Consider the following 21,037-nt stretch of genomic DNA (forward strand, 5'->3'; position numbering starts at 1 on the left):
TTCAGAGGCCATAATAATGCTGAGAGCCACAGCATCCTTCCTACAAACCAATACAAGACCAATATTTACTCACAAAACCCTCTATCTCTTTAAGCTCCTCTGTCCCCAACTGTCTCCAACTGTCTCAATTGTCAGACTGGCCTCCCAACTTCCTCTGTGGGGTCTGCTTCTCCTCAGGAAACTCCTCCCACCACATATACCATGTGACTGCACTCAGCCTATCAGGGGGCAGAGTTTATATCTTCACAGCAGGGTAGGTCTTCAAACTACCCCCTGGGTCTATTAAGGAGCAGGGAAGATCTTCAAATTCCCATTTCCTTTACAAAAACACTGTGCCAAATGCTGAAGATACTAGTGAAAAGCCAGATAATCGCTCACCCATCCCACCCCAGGTGAAGGAAGGACTAGGATTTAAATAGCTACAGTGTAGTAGGGTCTGACGATGTAAAGAAAAAAACCTAAAATCACCTTTGCCTTCCAAGAACTTACTTAAGTCTTGGGAGAGAGGGGGAGGAATGGGAAATACTTAGGAACTGAGAAGCCATCTAGTCTAACCTCCTTTTTTTTTTTTTTTACATATATACATGAGGAACTAAAACCTAGAGTTGAGTGACCAAGCCATGAGCACACGGGTACTAAGTGAAAGAACTGGGATTTGAGTATCTCATTGGATTCCAAATCCAGGGCTCTTTGTACTATGACATTTGATTCTGGAGGAAAACTCAAAAGTTCTTAAGCACATAGGTAATGCTGAGATCAAAGATCTCATGAATTACCTTCATTTAATGCATTGCTTTTATTGTTGTCATTTTTAAGGTCCATAGCTATGATTTCATTTGAGTTGGAACCTCCTGTGTGGAAGCTCTTTCCACTGATGCAGAGGCAGCTCATCTCCCTTCTTCTCCTTTTCCTCCTCTCTATTTCTGTCTCTCTCTGGCTCTCCCTTCCTCTCCTCTCTCTCTCCTGCTCTTTCTCTTCCTTCTCTCCTCTTTCTCTCCCCTTCTATCCATTCTCTCTCCTTCTTTCTCCCCTTCCAGTGATGGATGAAAGAATAGTCCCTTTCCAGGGCTTCCAGGTAGCACAGCAAGAGCACCGGCCCCAGAGTAGGGATGACCTGGGATGGAATGCGGACTAAGACACTTAGCACCCACCCAGAAACACCTGGCCCTGTAACCTTGAGCAAGTTACTTAACCCCAATTGCTTAAAAAAAAAAAAAAAAGAATAGTCCCTTCCAAAAATTTGGCCAAAATAGCACTCTTTTGTATGTAATGGCTGCTAGAGCAGGGGCTTATCCAGGTCAGTCTCAGACTTATGGTTGCCTTTTCTGCTCTGCAGTTCTTTGCCTGAGCAGAGGAGCTTGAATGGATCCTTTGAGTTGGGTTTTTTGGGAGTGGCTGCTGTGGGAGCTTCTGGATTCCTCAGTCAGTATTGACTGCACTCTGTAGGTACCTCTATGTATTACTAAAGAACATCTTTGAAGAGAAGATGACCATCAGTGGGAGGTGATGTTAGAAATGTGGACTTTGAGGGAGTTATTCAAATAGTGCAGAGACCCTGTATGGATGATGGGGAAGGAATAAGGCACCTGGTGGCTCACAGTGGACAGTATTATCCTGAGCAATGTTGTTTCCTCTGGGCCCCAGCGGAGTGGGCCACATCTTGGGCTCTAATAGAAGACCTGAGTTCAAATCTGGCCTCAGATGCTTACTAGCCATGTTATTCTGGGCAAGTCACTTAACCCTGTTTACCTTACTTTCCTCGAAGAAGGAAATGGCAAACCACCCCAGTATCTTTGCCAAGAAAACCCCAAATGGGGTCATTAAGAGTAAAATAGGACTGAAATGGCTGAACATCAACAGCATAACTACCCAGACCTAGAAGAAGAAGGGAACAATCCCACAGTATATCCCTTTAAGGGAGCAAAAATTTGGTTATCAACACCTCCACCCCCACTCCCACCACTGGGCTATAATGGTAGGAGAGATTCTGGATGGTAGGTCAGGGAACACAGAATGGATATAAATCTCAGAAATGACCCTGGCTGTCAGACCCTGGTTCCATGTGAGAGGGTAATGACTCTTAGCTAGTTTACTACATACAGATGAACCTAATCTGTGATGAGAATTGATGCCTATGCCAAAATATCAACTTTTTACTGTGGCCCTGATGTTTCTTATGCCACTCCTGCTAATAATCAATATTTTATATCACTTTGAACTGCAAAGGTTTGCATCAGCTGCCAAAAAGATCAGATTAAGATCTGGAATTCATCCCTTCTAAAGGGCAGTGGAAAACCCTGAGATTGCTGGACTCTGTTTCTTTCTATGTATAGTCATCTTGGTTCTGTTCTCCTTTAGGGGCTATTACATTTCTTGCTGTCTTTTCTTTCAGTTTTTGTTTTTTTTGCCTTCATGTCTCAATTCATTCCAATATTGAGTCTGAACCACTAGACCAGTCTACCTTAGGCCTAGTCCAGATCTCCCTTTAACTGTCTTGGACTCCTTTCTCTCTTTACACTCTTTTATTTGGTGACCTCATTAACTCCCATGAGTTTAATTATCATCTCTGAATAGATCAATCTACTAAATATTCAACTCTACTCTCCAAAATGCCAAACCTGCATCCCCACTCCCTATTGGACATTTCAAATTGGATGTCCCATAAATTTCTCAAAGTCAAAATGTCCAAAGCAAAACTCATTGTTTTTTTTTTCCTCCAAAACCCATCCTTCTCTTTAACTTCATTTGTGCCAAGGGCACCACCATCCTTTTGGCGTTTTTTTTCCTATTTGGAGGGCAATTGGAGTTAAGTGACTTCTCCAAGGTCACATGACTAGTTTTTGTATTAAGTGTCTGGGGCTGGATTTGAACTCAGGTCCTCCTGACTCCAGAGCTGGTGCTCTACTCGCTGTGCCACCTAGCCTCCCCCAACCACCATCCTTTCAATCTCCCAGGTTCACAGCTTTGACATCATTATTGACTCTTCTCTCTCTCCTCACATATGCAATCAGTTGATATATTTTCCCTTTCTATAATCACAGCATCTCTCTTATCGACCCCTTTCTTTCTATTAATATAGAAATCACCCTTATTTAGGGACTTAGAATTTTCTACCTGGACTTTTACAGTAGTTTCCTTGCTACAAGTCTCTTCCCTCCCCACTCTGTCCTCCGTATAGCTGCCAAAATAATTTTCCTGGTGTACAGGTATGACTATGACATCCTTCTACTTAGTAAACTGCAGTGGCCTCTTATTACCTCTAGGACCAAATATAAACTCTTCTTTTCAGTTTTTAAATCCCTCCATAACCTACCCCCAACCTACCTGTCCAGACTCATTTTACTTTAAGCCTTTTTCAAGTGCTTTACAGAACAGCTAACTGACCTCGCTGTTCCTCACATGTGACATTCTGTTTCCTATCTTGCTGTCCCCCATGCCTAGAATGCACTTTCTCCTTCATTTTGCATCTTGGAGCCCCTTGTGTCTTTCAAACTCACCTCTGATGCCCCTTTCTACATGTAGCTTTTTCTGATTGCCTGTCTCTTGTCCCCTAACTTTGGGACCTCCTTCCAACAGTTGCCTTATATGTATTTTTGTCTGTCTTATATATACTTCATATATGTACATGTTGTCTTCCCTGATAAGAATGTAAGTTCTTTGAGGGCAGGGACTGTTTCAGTTTTGTCTTTGTATCCCCAGTGCCTAACACAGTGCCTGGCACTTAGCTGATATTTAATTAATTTGTGTTGATTGATATTTTCCCCAGTACTATATATTTTAGTGAGACATTAATAAGCCAGAAAGTAATTTTGTGGTTTTGTTGGTTTGTTTTGATCCAACTGTGTTTTAATGGTATAGGGAATTCCAAGTGAGAAAACTTCTGTTAATACAGATCAACTATCCTACTTGGAGAGTGGCCCTGGACACTGAGAGGTTGTGACTTGCAGAATCACAAAACTAATGTGTCAGAGGTAGGATTTGAATTTAGGTCTTTCCAGTTCCAAGGCCAATTCTCAATACTCTTATTTTTCTTTGAAACTGTGATTCCATCTTGGAAGCTGGAACCTAAGTGTTGTAGTCATGGTTTGATATGAGTTATCCTGTTGTTAAGCCCAAGTTATTTAAAGACAGCTTCTTTTTTATAAGTAGTACTTGTAAACTTTTGGGTAAAATTATATGCAGAGTTCCCTTTCACCCAGATTAAGTAATGTTAATAATTTGTAATGAAGTAGAACGGGAAATTATCTCAATGCTCTTGTGACTAAGCTTTCTTGATTTATGACAGGCCTTCATGACCTGTGGCCCATGGGCTGCCACTTACATCACATCAAAGGATTTTGGGCAGCCCAAGAAAAATGCACGCTGGTTGTACAGGCCTGATTTATGATATATTAAAAAACCATTGATTCAAAATATTTCCTTGCTGCACACTGTAGTCTTTTTTTGTGATATTATTCCATTTTCTTTGTCAGGATATTCAAGAAAGGGAGTATGATCTAATAGCTGGAACAAAGAATTTGAAAAGCAAGTTTTTCATGTTATCTTTTGATTTGTGGGAAACTGATGACATGATATTTGACTTGGTATAATTCTCTTTGCAAAGAAGGAAGAATGCCACCTCTGGAGAGCTGGAATTAGTTCAGCATGAATCTAGAATCTTGAGTTCTAATTCTATTTCTTAAAATTGCTGTGATTCTGTTATATTTCCACTAAAAAATTAGTGTAGTGATATCACAGAGTAGAGGACCTGATAATAGGGAAGAAATATGAAATAAACCACTCTAGAGAACACCAAACAAGATGCAGTTTGAATCTGCATTGATCTCTCACCCCCCAGGACATCCTGTTGGGAAGGAGGGGACCTTCCCATGACTCAGACAGACATCCTGCCTCTGCCTACTTCATTCTCATTCCTAATTGTTATCTGCTTGTAGCTATGGTGAATACAACCTGATAAGACTGATATTTCTTTGTGTGCTCTGGTTACAGTTGACAATGTTCTCTGTAGCTCTTTTAAATTTTTTATTAAATGATTTATTATAAACTTCATATTGAGCATAAATACAACTGATTTAACTTTGTAACTATTTCCATCTAAGTAAATTAATTCTAGTTTTTAAAATTACTAAACATTTTTTCTCTTCTCAAATAGTCCTCAACCCTTTGCAATCTGGCTTCCAGTATAATCACCCAACTAAAACTGTTCTCTCCAATGTTACCAGTTGTTAGGGGATAGCCTAATGTTAGCACCCTTGTTGGTTTGGGTTCTATATTGGGACAAAACAAGGCACTTCAAAGTCATTGAACAGTTAACAGAAGAAGGTTTGCTTTACACTAACTTTGCAAGGGTAAAACCCCCATATGAAACAGACAAATTCTTCTCTAGGTTTTCTTGACACACCTCCTTTTTGGTTTTCCTTCTACTTTTCTGACTGATACTTCTTAATCTCTTTTCTTGGCTTAACGACTAGATCATGCCCCCTAACTGTGGGTGTTGGAAAAGGTTCTCTCATAGACCCTCTTCTCCTTTATACAATATCTTTTGGAAACCTCATCAGCTCTCTTGGGTTTAACTATTATTTCTATGCAGTTGACTCATAGATCTATATATCCAGCCCTAGTCTCAACCCTGAGCTTCAGTCTCCCATCACCAGTTGCTTATTGGACATTTAAAAGAGGATGTCCCAGAGACATCTCAAAGTCACTATGTTCAAAACTGAATATATTTTTCCTCCAAAACCCTCCTCTCTTTCAGACTTCCCTATTTCTGTTGAAGTCACCACCATCCTTCCAGTTTCCCAGCTTCTGAACCTCAGCATTATCTTTGACTGCTCAATCTCCATCACCTTTTGTAGCCAATCAGCTGCCAAATCTTGCTGTATTTACTTCCAGAGTATCTCTCACATCTTATCCCTTTGGTCCAATCATACAGTTCCATTCACTTACACAAGTCTGCATCACTTCTTGCCTAGATTGCTACAACAGTCTCCTAAGTGGAGTCTCTGCCTTAAATCTTTTAGCTCTACAGTTGTAAAATCAACCACAGCAGCTCTCCAGAGGACTGCAGCTGTGAACAGCTCTAAGGTTCTGATCACATAGGGTAGTGAACTCTCTATTTATTCAGCAGTAAACTAAAGCAAAACATTCACAGAAACCAAAGTACAGCATTTACAGCAATAAAACATAACAACTTATCACTAAAGTGGCCACATAGTTTTTAAACAAAAGATATCATTCCGTTTCTGTTTCTGGGAAGACAAAGCTTAACAGAGCCACAATAACATTCATTCACATTGCTAGCACCATCATCAATTCACTTTCTGCCTGTGAAATCAACAAATACCCACAAACAAGGTCTGAGAAATCAACACAAATCATCAGTATAGTCCAAGAACCTCTGAAAACATCAAAAAAAAAAACCCTCCTCCAGGACTTGTGTCAACAGACAACAAGAAAATCCTTTTCCAGGGCTTCTGTAACAATAGCAACGTCCTCTATCAGTGGACAGATCTGACAAAAGTAACATCAAAACAGACAGACAAAGTACCATGCCACAGCCATGCTATCTCCCCATTCTACTCTGTCCCAGCTTGGGCTTCTCCTTATATATGGTGGTTCTCCTTCCTGCCCCACTCTTCCTGTTGTGTTAGCAAGTTCCTCCCACTTCAATTCATGAGGGGCTCAAACAATGTGCTAAATACTTAAGTAGCTAGAACAAAGTGCTAAGTACTTCTTTTACAACAGTCCCTCCTAGACATTGTTGCGAAAGTAATTTTCCTTAAGCATAGGTCTGACCATGTGATTTCCTCTACTTGGTTAACTCCACTGGTTAACTATGTCCTCTAGCATCAAACTCTTCTGTTTAACATTTAAGCCCTACACCTGGCTCCAACCTGTCTTTCCAACCTAGTTGGACATTAATGTCTCCCTACACACCCTCACCCTGAATTTTGCACTACAGTTAAATGGATCTTGTTTCTGTTCTTCACGCAACATTCTATATCCCTTCTCCAGGCCTTTTTTACTATCCATCCCCCTGCTGGAATGGGGTCCTTACTTATCTCTACCTCATTGAATCTTTCTCTGTGCAATTCAAGTTCTGTCTTTTGGATGAAGCCTTTATTAACCCATCCCTTGTCTCCCCAGTTGTGAGTGCCTTTCTTCCTAAACTGTCTTATATTTAACTATCGTATATATTTGTATTTATTCAGTGTATATTTATATTGGATATTTTTATATACGTACTTGATATCTTCACTATTAGAATGTAAGCTCTTTGGACTCACAAGTGATTGTTTCATTCTTTGTATCCCCAGGGCCTTGCACAGTTTTTGGCACACAGTAGGTTCTTAATAAATACTTATTGATTAAATGATAGCACCTTTTCAGTCAGTACCACTAAATCTTCACTAGGATTCTCTGTCCATTTTCATTCACTTTTCCTCTTTTATGGTCATAGATTGATTGAATATTGTTCATCTAGTTCTGGATTTGTTTTGCATTATTTTATAAAAATCTTTCTAGATTTTTCATATTCCTCATGTTTATCAGCCCTTGAATTATTTTTCTATTACTATTCACTTCTTCACCAGGGAATATACTAGTTATTTGCTAGTATAGAATTTATTCCAATATTTTATTATTCAATAATGATAACTGGCTTTTGGCTAGCAAGGGAGGTTGGCAGAGAGAATATCTATATTTTCCTCCCAAGCCCCTCTTCTCCCCACAAGAGCAGAAATGGAGAATTCCAAAAGAAACATATGATAATGAGTCACATATGCCTGAATGTAGGCTGGTCTTCCCATGTCTGGTTGCTGTGCCCTGCCTTTCTGTTTCTTTTCATAAACATAGGTCAGAACTTGTGCCAAGTGTTGTTTGTTTAAAGTAGAATAATTTACTTTCTGGACTACTACAAGAAGGGGAGGGATACTTATTCCCTTTCTTCTGGTCCCTACCCTTGGAAGGGTAGACATTACCAGTCTTTTCCAGTCACTCCTTTCCTCCTCCCACCAGGCATGAAGTGTAATCCAGAGATTCCTCTCACACCCCTCCACTAGTCCACACCAACAATTGCCTGTCTTTCATCTGAGGGAAAACTATGGATTCAGTTTTTGCTTCACTTTGGGATATAAAATATTTTTAAAAAATAAAGTTCTTTCTCATATGTCTCAGGAAGTACAAAGCAGAACTCTTTGGTAAAGTTCAGACACAGAATGTCCATGTTCCCTGTCCCCATTTTCTTATTCTGCCTAATGTGCCAGATACTGTTTTCCTTTCTTTTCATTCTCAGGATGGAAACATGTAGACCAGAACAGTTATGTTCAATCTAACTTTTATTTATATTAAGCTGTTATTAGCACTAATTAATGATAAATTATAAATATAACTTTAAAGACTAGAGATCAGTTTTGGATATAGGGATGTATTTGATTATTTGGATATAAGATAATAGGGAACGCACTATCCTTGGGAGGGAAGAGGGAGAAAAGGGGATGAGAAAAAACTGTTGTCCTTTTTTTTTTTTAAAGCAACGGGGGTTAAGTAACTTGCTCAAGGTTACACGGCCTGTTATTTCTGGGTGGGTGCTAAGTATCTTAGCCCAGATTCAATCCCAGGTCATCCCAACTCTGGGGCCGGTGCTCTTACTCGCTGTGCTACCTGGCCGCCCCGTGTCCTTCTTGACTGACTCAAGTTGCTACAATCTGTTATCTTAGTTCCAAGTGGTATCCACATGCTTTAGCCACCTGAGCAATGGGAATACTTGCTGTGGCAGCAAGCATTCCCCTATCTTTCCTGCTTCTCACAAACTCAAAGTAAAAACCAAATAAATGCCAAGCTGAAACTGAACCAGAATGTAGGAACTCTATTCAATCCTCCTTGCCTTTACATATCCCCATTCTTATAAAATCCTTTTTCAGGACAAGGGAGAAACAGAACACTGTCCTTTTAAGACACTTTCTCTTGTTTCATCTATAGATCATGGCAAGCTGAAGAATTCTGTTCCCTGTACTTTCCAGCCAGACTTCAAACACAGAATGCACTTTCCTAACCAGAGAAAGGTCCCAAGTATTACATTAGCAATCCTGAGAATAGACATTTCCAATCTTGTGAGTTACCTCATGGATAATCCTTTGTTCTCCTTAGTTTTAGAATCAGGTACTAGAAGCCCAGAGGAAAAAGATTTCCCTTGACAACTCACATTTTGGTGGAGAAAATAATTACCAACAGGAAAATCTTATAGTTGTTGGATTAAGCCATGGCATGAAAGGCCAGGAGATCAGAACCTTGTGAACCCTCTATGATAACTGCTATGTGTCTAGAGACAGCAGAACGTAGCAGAGGTTTCTAGAGAATGTATCCAACTACCACTGACCAGAATAACGTGCGGTCCTCCTAGGAAGTAGGATATAATAGTGGGATGGAAAGATTGGGACTATGTTGAGATAAAGTTCAGGGAATGGAACTGACTTAAGAACATTTGCTGTTTTTGTTCCTTCTTTTGTTATTTTCTCCCTGTGGCTTGGTAGTGAATGGACTTGTCCATTGGCTTATGGGCTTCCATATTAAGGGGAACTTTTTCTGTATCCTAAACTTGGCTGGCACTAACTCCTTTTTTCTTTGATGCCTTAATTTGTTATGTATATATATATATATATATATGGAATTGTAAATTATTATGCTACTTTACTGTGATCACATGTTTTCTTATATTATGGATCTGAGTCTTCCACCTGCCATCAGCATTAAGTATTGTCTCTCTACCCTCTTTCCTAAATAGTCTTAATGTCACTGATAGAATCACATGTTTGCCATTATATGCGCCCTAATCTGGGCTGTACTTTAATAGTTTCAGGTTCTTTTCACCTCTCATGAGGATTTTACAATAACTTCCTAATTGATTTCCTTGCCACAAGCCTTTCACCACTACAATCCATCATTCACACATTCACCAAAGTGATTCTCTTAAAGAAAAGATCTGATCATGTCACATACCCTCCTCCCCTCAATAAATTACTGTGGCTTCATATTACTTAAAGAATCAAATATAAATTCCTCTGCTACTTAAAACTCTTCACAGTCTGGCCCCTTGTTATCTTTCCAGTCTCCTTACATATTATACCCTTCCATATTATCTATGGTACAGCCATACTGATTTCCTTGCTATTACACCTATTGCTCTATCTCCCACCTCCGTGCTTTTGCATCTACTTTCCACCATGACTTAATTGCTTTGCCTCTTCATCTCCACATCTTGGAGCCTTTAGCTTTCTTTAAGACTCAACTAAAGCTTTGGCAGCTCTCAACCCAAAAATGGTAAGGAGAGGTCAGACAACTAATCAGAAGGAGATTATATGGAGCCCTTTGCTGTCACTGGGTGCAGAACTCTCATATTGCCCACATGCAGTTCCAGGTTGCAGTCTCAGAGCAAAGAGGGACACTAGCTCACTAGCATTTGTGGCCACAGGAGTGAATGGGGGTCACAAATTCCAGGGAGGAGAAGAGTGCTTGTGGTTGCTTAGATCATACCACTTCAGAGGCACTGAAGACCTGTGCAGACTACCAGAACTAGCTCTGAAAACAGCAACAAAAACGGTTCTTGGAACAGTGCTCCCTCCATCCTGAGAGCAGAACCCAACTTTAACATAAAATTATTAGTCAAGTAGTGGATCAGTGGAATAGATTGGGAACATGAGACTCAGCAGCCAATGACTATAGTAATCTACTGTTTGATAAACCCCAAAACCCCAGTTTTGGGGATAAGAACACACTATTTGACAAAACTTCTGGGAAAACTGGAACATAGTATGACAGAAATTGGGCATAGATCAATATCTAACCCCGTACACCAAAATAAAGTCAAAATGGGTGCATGATTTAGATATAAAGGCTGATACTGTAAGCAATCTGGGAGAGCAAGGGATAGTTTACCTCTCAGATCTAAGGAGAGGGGAAGACTTCATAATGAAACAAGAGTTAGAGAGCATTATAAAATGCAAAATATAAAATTTTGATTACATTAAATTATAAAGCTTCTATACAAATAAAGCCAATGTTGCCAAGATTAAGAGGGAAGTGGAAAATTGGGAAAGAATTTTTACAACCAGTGTCTCGATAAAGGCCTCATTTCTAAAATATACAAAGAACGGAGGCAAATATATAAGAATACAAGCCACTCCCCAATTGATAAATGGTCAAAGGATATGAATAGGCAGTTGTCAGAAGATGAAATTAAAGAAATCTATAAGAATATGAAAAAATATTCTAAATCACTATTGATTAGAGAAATGCAAATCAAAACAACTCTGAGGTACCACATCTCACTGGCCAGATTGGCTAAGATGACAAAACAGGAAAATGATAAATGCTAGAGAGTATGTGGAAATATTAGTACACTAATGCATTGTTGGTGGAGTTGTGAACTGATCCAGCCATTCTGGAGAGCAATCTGGAACTATGCCAAAAGGGTTATAAATAATTTCATACCCTTTGACTGAGCAATACCACTTCTACGGTTATATCCCAAAGAGGTCAGAGAAGTGGGAGGAGGACCCATATGTACAAAAATATTTATAGCAGCTCTTTTTGTGGTGGCAAAGAATTGGAAATCAAGGGGATGCCCATCAATTGGGGAATGGCTGAACAAGTTGTGGTGTATGAATGTAATGGAACACTACTGTTCTATAAGAAATGTGGAGCAGACAAACTTCATCATAACCTGGAGAGACTTATATAAACTGATGCTGAGTGAGAAGAGCAGAACCAGGAGAAATCTGTACACAGTAACAGACACAACATATGTGTGATGACTAACTTCAATAGACTGGGCTGCTCTCAGCAATGTAAGGTTATAAGACAACTCCAAAAGACTCATGATCAAAAGAGACATCCACATCTAGAGAAAGAGACGTGGAGTCTGAATGCAGATTGAAACAAACTACTTGCTGTGTTTCTTTTTCTTGTTTTGTTTCCTTTTTCCCACTGATCATTCCATCAGTTATAATCCTTCTTTACAACCTGACTAATGATTAATGTGAAGATATCTGTAGATCATATATTCAAGTACATGCTGCCATGATGGGGGGAGGGGGAGAAGAGGGAGGGGGAGAAAATTTGAAACTCAAGGGACTGTGGAACTGAATGTTGTAAACTAAAAGTAAATAAACCAATTTAATAAAAAAATTTATTAGTCAAGAAATAAGTGGGGGAAATGAGCAAAAACAAAAGAAGAACCTGACCATAGAAACAGCTACATGTGAAACTTCAAAGAGAAATGTGAATTGGTCACAGGCTCCTGAAAGAGCTCAAAAATTTTTTAAAAAATCAAAGAGAAGTAGATGACAGATTGGTTAAAGAAGTGAGAATGATGTAAGAAAGTTATGAAAAGAGAATCAACAACTTGACAAAGGAGGTACAACAACAAAAAACCCTTAAAAAAAACCCACCAGAATTGCCCAAATGGTAATAAAAAGCACAAAAATCTACTGAAGGAGCTCCTTGAGAAGAAGAATTAGCCAAATGAAAAAAAGGTACACAAATTTGTTGAAGAAAAGAACTCCTTAAAAAGTAGAATTGACCAAATGGAAAAGGACAAAAGTTCACTGAAGAAAATAATTTTTTTATCAGTTTATTTTTTCCAGTTAAATGCAAAAACCATTTTAACATTCTTTTTTTAAAACTTTGAGTTCCAGATTCTCTCCCTTTCTCCCTTCCCTTGCCCCACTGAGAAGGCAAGCAATTTGATATAGGTTATATGTGTGCAGTCATACAAAACATTTCCATAAATAGTCATGCTGTGAAAGAAAACATAGGCAACTCTCCCCACCCCACACACACACACACACACACACACACACACACAAACTCTTAGGAAAAATAAAGAAAGTAAAAAACGTATGTTTCAATCTGTATTCAGATACTATAATGGCAAGCAAAATTGTACTTAGCTCCTTGTTTCAGTTATTCAAATGTCTTTGAACCTCACCTGTGATTATATCAAGTCTTTATTAGAAGCAGAACCTATGAAGCCCAAAGTAGGAGGAACTTGCCAAAGAGTGGAATAGGAAGGATGTAAGAGGAAGGCAGAACAGAAAAAAGGAAATCAAATAAAAGCTTGAGCACAAGCTGGGACTGAGCAGAACTGGGAGGAAGAATGCCTGTGGTGCTGGCACTCTGTCTGTCTGTTCTGTCTGTGTTGATGTTACTTTTTCAGACCTGGATGCTGATAGAAGATGTTGCTGCTGTTATAGAAGCCCTGGGACCTTACTGCTGATTCAGAAGACCTGAAAGAAAACTTTCCTGTTTTCTGTTTACAGAAGTCCTGATCAGATCCAGTCTCAGACACTTAACACAAACAAAAAACCTAGCGCGTGTGACCTTGGGCAAGTTACTTAAACCCAATTGCTCTCCAAAAAGCAAAAAAAAAAAAAAAGTCCTGAAGGAGGGCTTTGCTGATGTTTTCAGCATTCCTGGGACTTTACTGATGATTTGTGTTTGGTTTCTCAGACAAAAGCCCTGTCTGTTGGTCTGTGTTAATTTCACAGGCAGAAAGTGAATTGATGATAATGACGGCAATGTGTATGAATATCATTGCCACTCCGCTAAGCTTGATGTGTGTAGCTGGAACAGGAACTGGGAGCTGCCTACCTGTGAATCCAGGTGACAGTTGGGTGAATTCAGGCAGGAGCTGGGAGCATGGAAGAAGAACCACGGAGTTTGGAAGTCAATCTAGAGTTAAGATGAAAGTATGTAGTGCTGGCTGACAAGATTTTTTTTTTTTTTGCTTTTTGGAGGCGGGAAGGTAGGGTAATTGAGGTTAAGTGACTTGCCCAAGATCACAGGGACTAAATTTTTATGTGTGTTTTAAGTGTCTGAGGCTGGATTTGAACTCAGGTCTTCCTGACTCCAGGGCCAGGTCTTCCTGACTCCAGGGCCAGCTATCTGCCCCTTGGCTGACGAGATTAAGACAATGAGAACTAGGGGTGGGAGACCTTTGTACTTTGTACCCCTTAAAGATGATTGTTCCTTAAGGATGATTAAGTTAAAGATGATTGGAAGCCAGTCTCCAATCAAGATGAAAGAATACTTTCTGACTATACTTTGTACTTTGTAGCCCTTAAGGATGATTGAGTTAAGGTCTTACTGAGTGATATCTTTTGTTTAAGACTATGTGGCCACTTTAGTACTAAGTTGTTATGTTATATCATTGTGGATGTTGTACTTTGGTTTCTGTGAATGTTTTGCTGTTGAATAGAGAGTTCACTATACTATGTGATAAGAACCTTAAAGTTATTCACATCAGCAGTCCTCTGGAGAGCTGCTTGTGCTTGGCTTTATAGATACCATGAGTTCTTTCTTTGGGGATGGATAACACTTTCATCATAAGTATAAGTCCTTCAGAGTTGTGTTGGATCAGATGTATTGCTGAGTATAGCTGTCATTCACAGCTGATCACCTTACAATGTTGCTGTTACTTTGTACACTTTGCATCAGCTCATTTAAGTCTTTCCAGGTTTTTCTGAGAGCATTCTGCCCATCATTTCTTTCAGCACAATAGTATTCCATCATAATTACACACCACGATTTGTTTAGCCATTCCTCAATTGATTTGATTTCCAATTCTTTGACACCAGAAAAGAGCTGCTATACATATTTTTGTACATATAAATCCTTTTCTTTTTGTTTTTTTTAATCTCTTTTGGGATGCAGACCTAGTGGTGGTATTGTTGGTCAAAAGTCATGCATAGCTTTATAGTCCTTTGGGCATAGTTCCAAATTGCTCTTATAGAATGGCTGGATTGGTTCACAATCCCACCAACAGTGCATCAATGTCTTATTTTTCCCACACCCCCTCCAACATTTCTTTTTTTTTTTTTTTGCTTTTTTTTTTGGAGGGGCAATTGGGGTTAAGTGACTTGCCCAAAGTCACATGTCTAGTTTTTGTGTTAAGTTTCTGAGGCCAGATTTGAACTCAGGTCCTCCTGACTCCAAGGCCAGTGCTCTATTCACTGTGCCACCTGGCCGCCCCCTCCCTCCAACATTTCTCACAAGAAAATAATTTCTTAAAAATTAGAATGGGGCAGGTAGAAGCTAATGACTTCATGAGACATCACGAAACAATAAGACAAAGTCAAAAGAATGAAAAAATAAAAGAAAATGTGAGACATCTCATTGGAAAAACAACTGGAAAATCAATCCAGGAGAGATAATTTATGAATTTTTGGAATATCTGAAGACCATGATAAAAAAAAAAGAAGCCCAGGCAATACATTTTAAGAAACTATCAGGAGACATTGCCTGATAGCCTAGAACCAAAGGGTAAAATAAAAAAGTAAAGAATCACTTCCTGAAAGAGATACCAAAATAAAAACTCCCAGGAATGTTATAGTCAAATTCAAGAGCTCTTGAGTCAAGGAGAAAATAGTGCAAGTGTCCAGAAAAAAAATTAAATATGTTGGAATTGTAGTCAGGATAACACAAGATTTAGCAGCTTCTTCATTAAAGATCAGAGGACTTAGAATGTGATATTCTGGAGGGCAAAGGTGCTTGGATTACAACCAAGAATAACCTACCCTACAAAACCAATTATAATTCTTCAGGGGAAAAATGGATATTCAGTGAAATAGAGGACTTTCAAGTATTCCTGATGAGAAGACCAGAGCTGAATAGAAAATTTGACTTTCGAATACAGGACTAAAGAGAAGCATAAAAAAGAAAACATGAAAGTGAGATCACAAGAGATTTCAATAAGGTTAAACATTCCTCCATGGGAAGATCATTAGGACAGCTAGGAGTATTCATAGACAGAAGGCATGGGTGTAAATTGACTATGATAGGTTGATTTAAAAAAATTGAAATGTGAGAAAAAGAGACCTACTGAGAGCAGAGAGAAGGGCAAAATGGGGTAAATTATTTCACCTACAAAGAGGCACGAAAGGAAGAACTTTTACAGTGGAGGGGAGGATGGGGTGGTGAGGTATTGGGTAACATTTAAACCTCACTCACTGAAATTGGCTCAAAGACAGAATAACATATTACTCAGTTGGGTATAGAAATCTATCTTGCCCTACAGGGAAGTAGGAGGGGAGAGGGATAAGAGAAGGGAGGGCAGTTTGGGGTAGGCAGTCATCAGAAGTAAAACAAACTTTTGAGGAGGGACAGGGAGAGACAGACAGACAAACAGACAGAAAGAGAGAAAAAGTGGGAAATATAGGATGGAGGGAAATACACAGTTTGCAATTTTAACTGTGAATGTGAATTGGATGAAGTCACCCATAAAATGGAAGCAGATAGCAGAATGGATTAAAAAACAGAATCCAATCATAATTTTGTTTGTAAGAAATACACTTGAAACAGAGAGAAAGTAAAAATAAGGTACAGAAGCATAATCTGTTATGCTTCAGCTGATGTAAAAAAAGAAAAACAGTTATGATCTAAGACAAAGTAAAAGCAAAAATAGTCTAATTAAAAGAGATAAGCAGATAATGTTAAAAAAAAAAGGTACCATGGACAATGAAGCAATAGCAATACTAAACATATATGCATCAAAATAGTAGTGCCCATATTCTTTTTTTTCTTGCTTTTTGGAGGGGGGAGGGCAGGGCAAGTGGGGTTAAGTGACTTGCCCAAGGTCACACGGCTAGTAAGAGTTAAGTGTCTAAGGCTGGATTTGAACTCAGGTCCTCCTGACTCCAGGGCCCATGCTCTATTCATTGCACCACCTAGCTTCCCCTAGTGTCCATATTCTTAAAGGAAAAGTTAAATGAGTTGTAGGAGGAAATAATAAAAGTATACTAATAGAGGACTTCAACTTTCTCCTCTCAGAACTAGATAAATCTAACCATAAAACAAATGCTAAAGGAATTAAGGAGATGCATAGAATTTTAGAATAGTTAGCTAAGATAGACCTGTGAAGAAAACTGAATGGGAATAGAAAGGAATATAATTTTTACTAAGTGGCACATGGAACCTACACAAAAACTGACCATGTATTAGGTCATAAAAATCTTCCAACAAAATGCAGAAAAACAGCAATATTAAATGCATCCTTTTCAGATCATAATGCAAGAAAAATTACATTCAATAAAGGACCATGGAAACAGATTAAAAATTACTTAGAAACTAAATAATCTAATCCTAAAGAATTAGTGGGTAAAAGTGATGGGGTGCTAATGATGGATACCTAAAAGGAGAAGACCATGTCTTTGGGCCCTGGACCCCAAAACTCCTGAACCCAAATCTCAGGTATTCACCTGAGGCACCACATCCCATCCCAGTCAATAATCCTTTTAACTGCCCTTTCACTGGAGCTCTCCTGCCACTTAACTCCTTTAAATGTGTGATAGAATTCACTTGTGAATCCGTCTAATAATCTAAGTGAAATGAATGAATATTTGCAAAGATATAAATTGCTCAGATTAACAGAAGAGGAAATTGAATACTTAAATAACCCTCTTAGAAATCTTAGAAAAAGAAATTGAATAAGCCATCAATGAGCTCGCTATGAAAAAATCCCCAGGACCAGATGGATTCACAAGTGAATTCTATCACACATTTAAAGACCAATTAATTCCAATACTATATAAATTATTTGAAAAAATAAACTCCTTTTATAACACTAGTAGGCTGATTACCTAAACCAGGGAGAGGAAAAACAGAGAAAGAAAACTATAGAGCAATTCCCTAATGAATATTGATCCAAAATTTTAAAATAAAATACTACCAAAGAGATTACAGCAATATATCAAAGATCATACACTATGATCAGCATTTCAGATCTGGTTCAATATGAGGCATTTTGACCATATCAATAGCAAGAATAAGAAAAATCATATGATTTTGTCAATAGATGCAGAAAAGGCTTTTGACAAAATGCAAGTCATTCCTATTAAAAACACAAGAAAGCATAGAAATAAATGTAGCTTTCCTTAAAATGGTAAGTAGTATTTATCTAATACTATTAGCAATAATTATCTGTAATGAGGATAAGCAAGAAACCTTTCCAAATAAGATCAGGGGTGAAACAAGGATGCCCATTATCACCACTATTATTCAATATTATACTAGAAATGCTACCTATAACAATTAGAGAAAAAAATTAAAGGAATTAGAATAGGCAATGAGGAAACAAAACTATCACTCTTTGCAGATGATATAATGGCATACTTAGATAATCCTAGAGAATCAACTAAAAAACTAGTTGAAATAATGAACAACTTAAACAAAGTTACAGGATATAAAATAAAGCCACATAAGTTATCAGCATTTACATATAGTACCAACAAAGTTCAACAGCAAGAGATAGAAAGAGAAATTCCATTTAAAATAACTGTAGACAACATAAAATACTTGGGAGTCTATTTGTCAAGAGAAACCCAAGAACTAAATGAACATAATTACAAAACACTTCACACAAATTAAGTCATATGTAAATAATTGGAGAAATATTAACTGCTCATGGGGAGGTTGAGTCAGTATAATAAAAAATGACAACTCTACCTCAGTTAATTTACTTATTCAGTTCCATAACAATCAAGCTACCAACAAATATTTTATAGAGTTAGAAAAATTTACAAAATTCATCTGTGGAACAAAGATCAAGGGAATCAATGAAAAAAAGAAGTGAAGGTAGGCAACCTAGTAGTTCCAGATTTCAAAATATATTACAAAGTAGTAATCATCAAAACAATCTGGTACTGGCTAAGAAATACAGTATGGATCAGTGAAATAGATTAGGTACATAGTACACAGTTGTTAATGGCCTTAGTAGCATAGAGTTTGATAAATACAAAGATGTAAGCTTTTAGGACAAGAACTCACTATTTGACAAAATTGCTGGGAAAACTGGAAAACAGTATAGCAGAAATTAAGTATAGACCAACATCTCACACCATATGCCAAGATAAGGTCAAAATGGTTACATGACTTAGACATAAAGTGTGATATCATAAGCAAATTAGAGGGGGTGGCTAGGTGGCACAGTGAATAGAGCACCGGGCCTGGAGTCAGGAGGATCCGAGTTTAAATCCCCGGCCTTAGACACTTAACACTTACTAGCTGTGTGACCTTAGGCAAGTCACTTAACCCCAATTGCCCTGCCCTCTCCCCTCCAAAAAAGCAAAAAACAAAAATAAATAGGCAAATTAGGGGAGCCTGGCATAATATCTGTCAGACCTATGGAGAAGGGAAAATTTTATAGCCAAACAAGAGGCAGAGAATATTATGGGAAGTAAAATGGATAATTTTGATTATATTAACTTAAAAAGTTTTGTACAAACAAAACTTAGAAGATTAGAAGGAAAGCAGAGAACTGGGGAAATTTTTTTTCTACAAGAAGTTTCTCTGATAAAGGCCTTATTTTTCAAATATGTAGAGAATCGAGTTAAATTTATAAAAATAAGAGTCATTCCTCAATTGATAAATGGTCAAAGGAACAGACAGTTTTTGGAAAAATAAATCAAAGTTATCCATAGTCATATGAAAAAATGCTCCAAATCACCATTGACTAGAGAAATGCAAACTAAAACAACTCTGAGGTACCACATCATTCCTGTCAGATTGAGTGATGTGCTAGAAAAGAGAAATGACAAATGTTGGAGGGGGTGTAGAAAAAATTGGAACACCAATGCACTGTGGGTGGAGTTGTGAACTGATTCAACCATTTTGGTGAGTAATTTGGACCTATGCCCAAAAGACTGTAAAACTGTGCATACCTTTGACACAAAAATATTACTACTAGGTATGGATACCGAAGAGATAAAAAAAAAAAAGAAAAGAATGTACTACATGTGCAAAAATATTTATAGCAGCTCTTTCTTGAGGTAGCAAAGAATTGGAAATTGAGGTTATGTCCATCAATTGGGGAATGGCTAAACAAATTGTGGTTTATGATTGTAATTGAATACTATTGTGATATAAGAAATGACGAGCAGGATGCTTTCAGAAGAACCTGGAAAGACTTATATGAACTTGTATAATGAATTGAGTAGAACCAGGAGAACATTGTATACAGTGATAGCAATATTATATGATGATAAACTGTGAATGACTTCACTGTTCTCAGCAATATAATGATCAAGATAGTTCTGAAGGACTTATGATGAAAAATGCTAACTGCCTCCAGAGAAAGAACTGATGGAGTCTGAATGCAGATCTAAGCATACTTTTTTTCTTTTTCTTGCTTTTGGTTTGTGTTTTCTTTTGTAATAAGGTTAATATGGAAATGTTTTTGCATGACTGCACATGTATTCAGTTGTTGTTCAGTTGTTTTTAGCCATATCCAACTGTTTATGAACCTGTTTGGGGTTTTCTTGGCAAGATACTGGAATGGTTTGTCTTTTCCTTCTCCAGCTCATTTTACAGATGAGGAGACTGAGGCAAAAAGAGTTAAGTGACTTGCCGAGGGTCACACAGCTAGTAAGTGTCTGAGGCCAAATTTGAACATGGTAAGATGAATTTTCCTGACTCTAGGCTTGGCACTCTATCCATTGCACCACCTACCTGCCCCAAACATGTATAATCTATATCAATTTGCTTGCCTTTCCAAGGAGGTGGGATGGGAGGAAGAGAATTTGGAACTCAGAATTTTTAAAATGAATGTTAAAATTTGTTTTCATATGTAATTGGAAAAAATTAAATATAAAAAGTTTTTTAAAAGATCTGAGCTTAAGTATTTCCTCTGACATGTACATTATGGGCAAATCCCATAACCACTCAATATTTTAAACAGCAATCTAAGACTATGCTTTACAGATGAATTGCCCGTCTGTATCAGTGGAGAGATTTCCCACATCAGAAGTTCCCCAAGGTGCTGAAATCATAGGGCTAAACAAAAAGTGTGTGTGTGTGTGTGTGAGAGAGAGAGACAGACAGACAGACAGATAGACAGAGAGACAGAGATGAGAGACAGAGAGGGAGAAAGAGAGATAGGGAGACAGAGAGAGAGAGAGAGAGAGAGAGAGAGAGAGAGAGAGAGAGAAAGAGAGAGAGAGAGAGAGAGAGAGAGAGAGAGAGAGAGAGAGAGAGAGAGAGAGAGAGA

The 21,037-nt window shown here is 38.1% G+C and overlaps 1 protein-coding gene across 2 annotated transcripts in view; it reads left to right on the forward strand.

The window, feature by feature from the left end:
* The window catches only part of IQCK (IQ motif containing K), a 167,890-nt gene that overhangs the window by 1,126 nt on the left and 145,727 nt on the right, over positions 1–21,037 (forward strand). The gene's annotated exons all lie outside the window — the stretch shown is intronic.

The sequence above is a fragment of the Petaurus breviceps genome, unplaced genomic scaffold (genome assembly GCF_028583685.1).
Source record: "Petaurus breviceps papuanus isolate PSGF00001 unplaced genomic scaffold, PetGlider_PUasm1.0 229, whole genome shotgun sequence".
Lineage (NCBI taxonomy): Eukaryota > Metazoa > Chordata > Mammalia > Diprotodontia > Petauridae > Petaurus > Petaurus breviceps.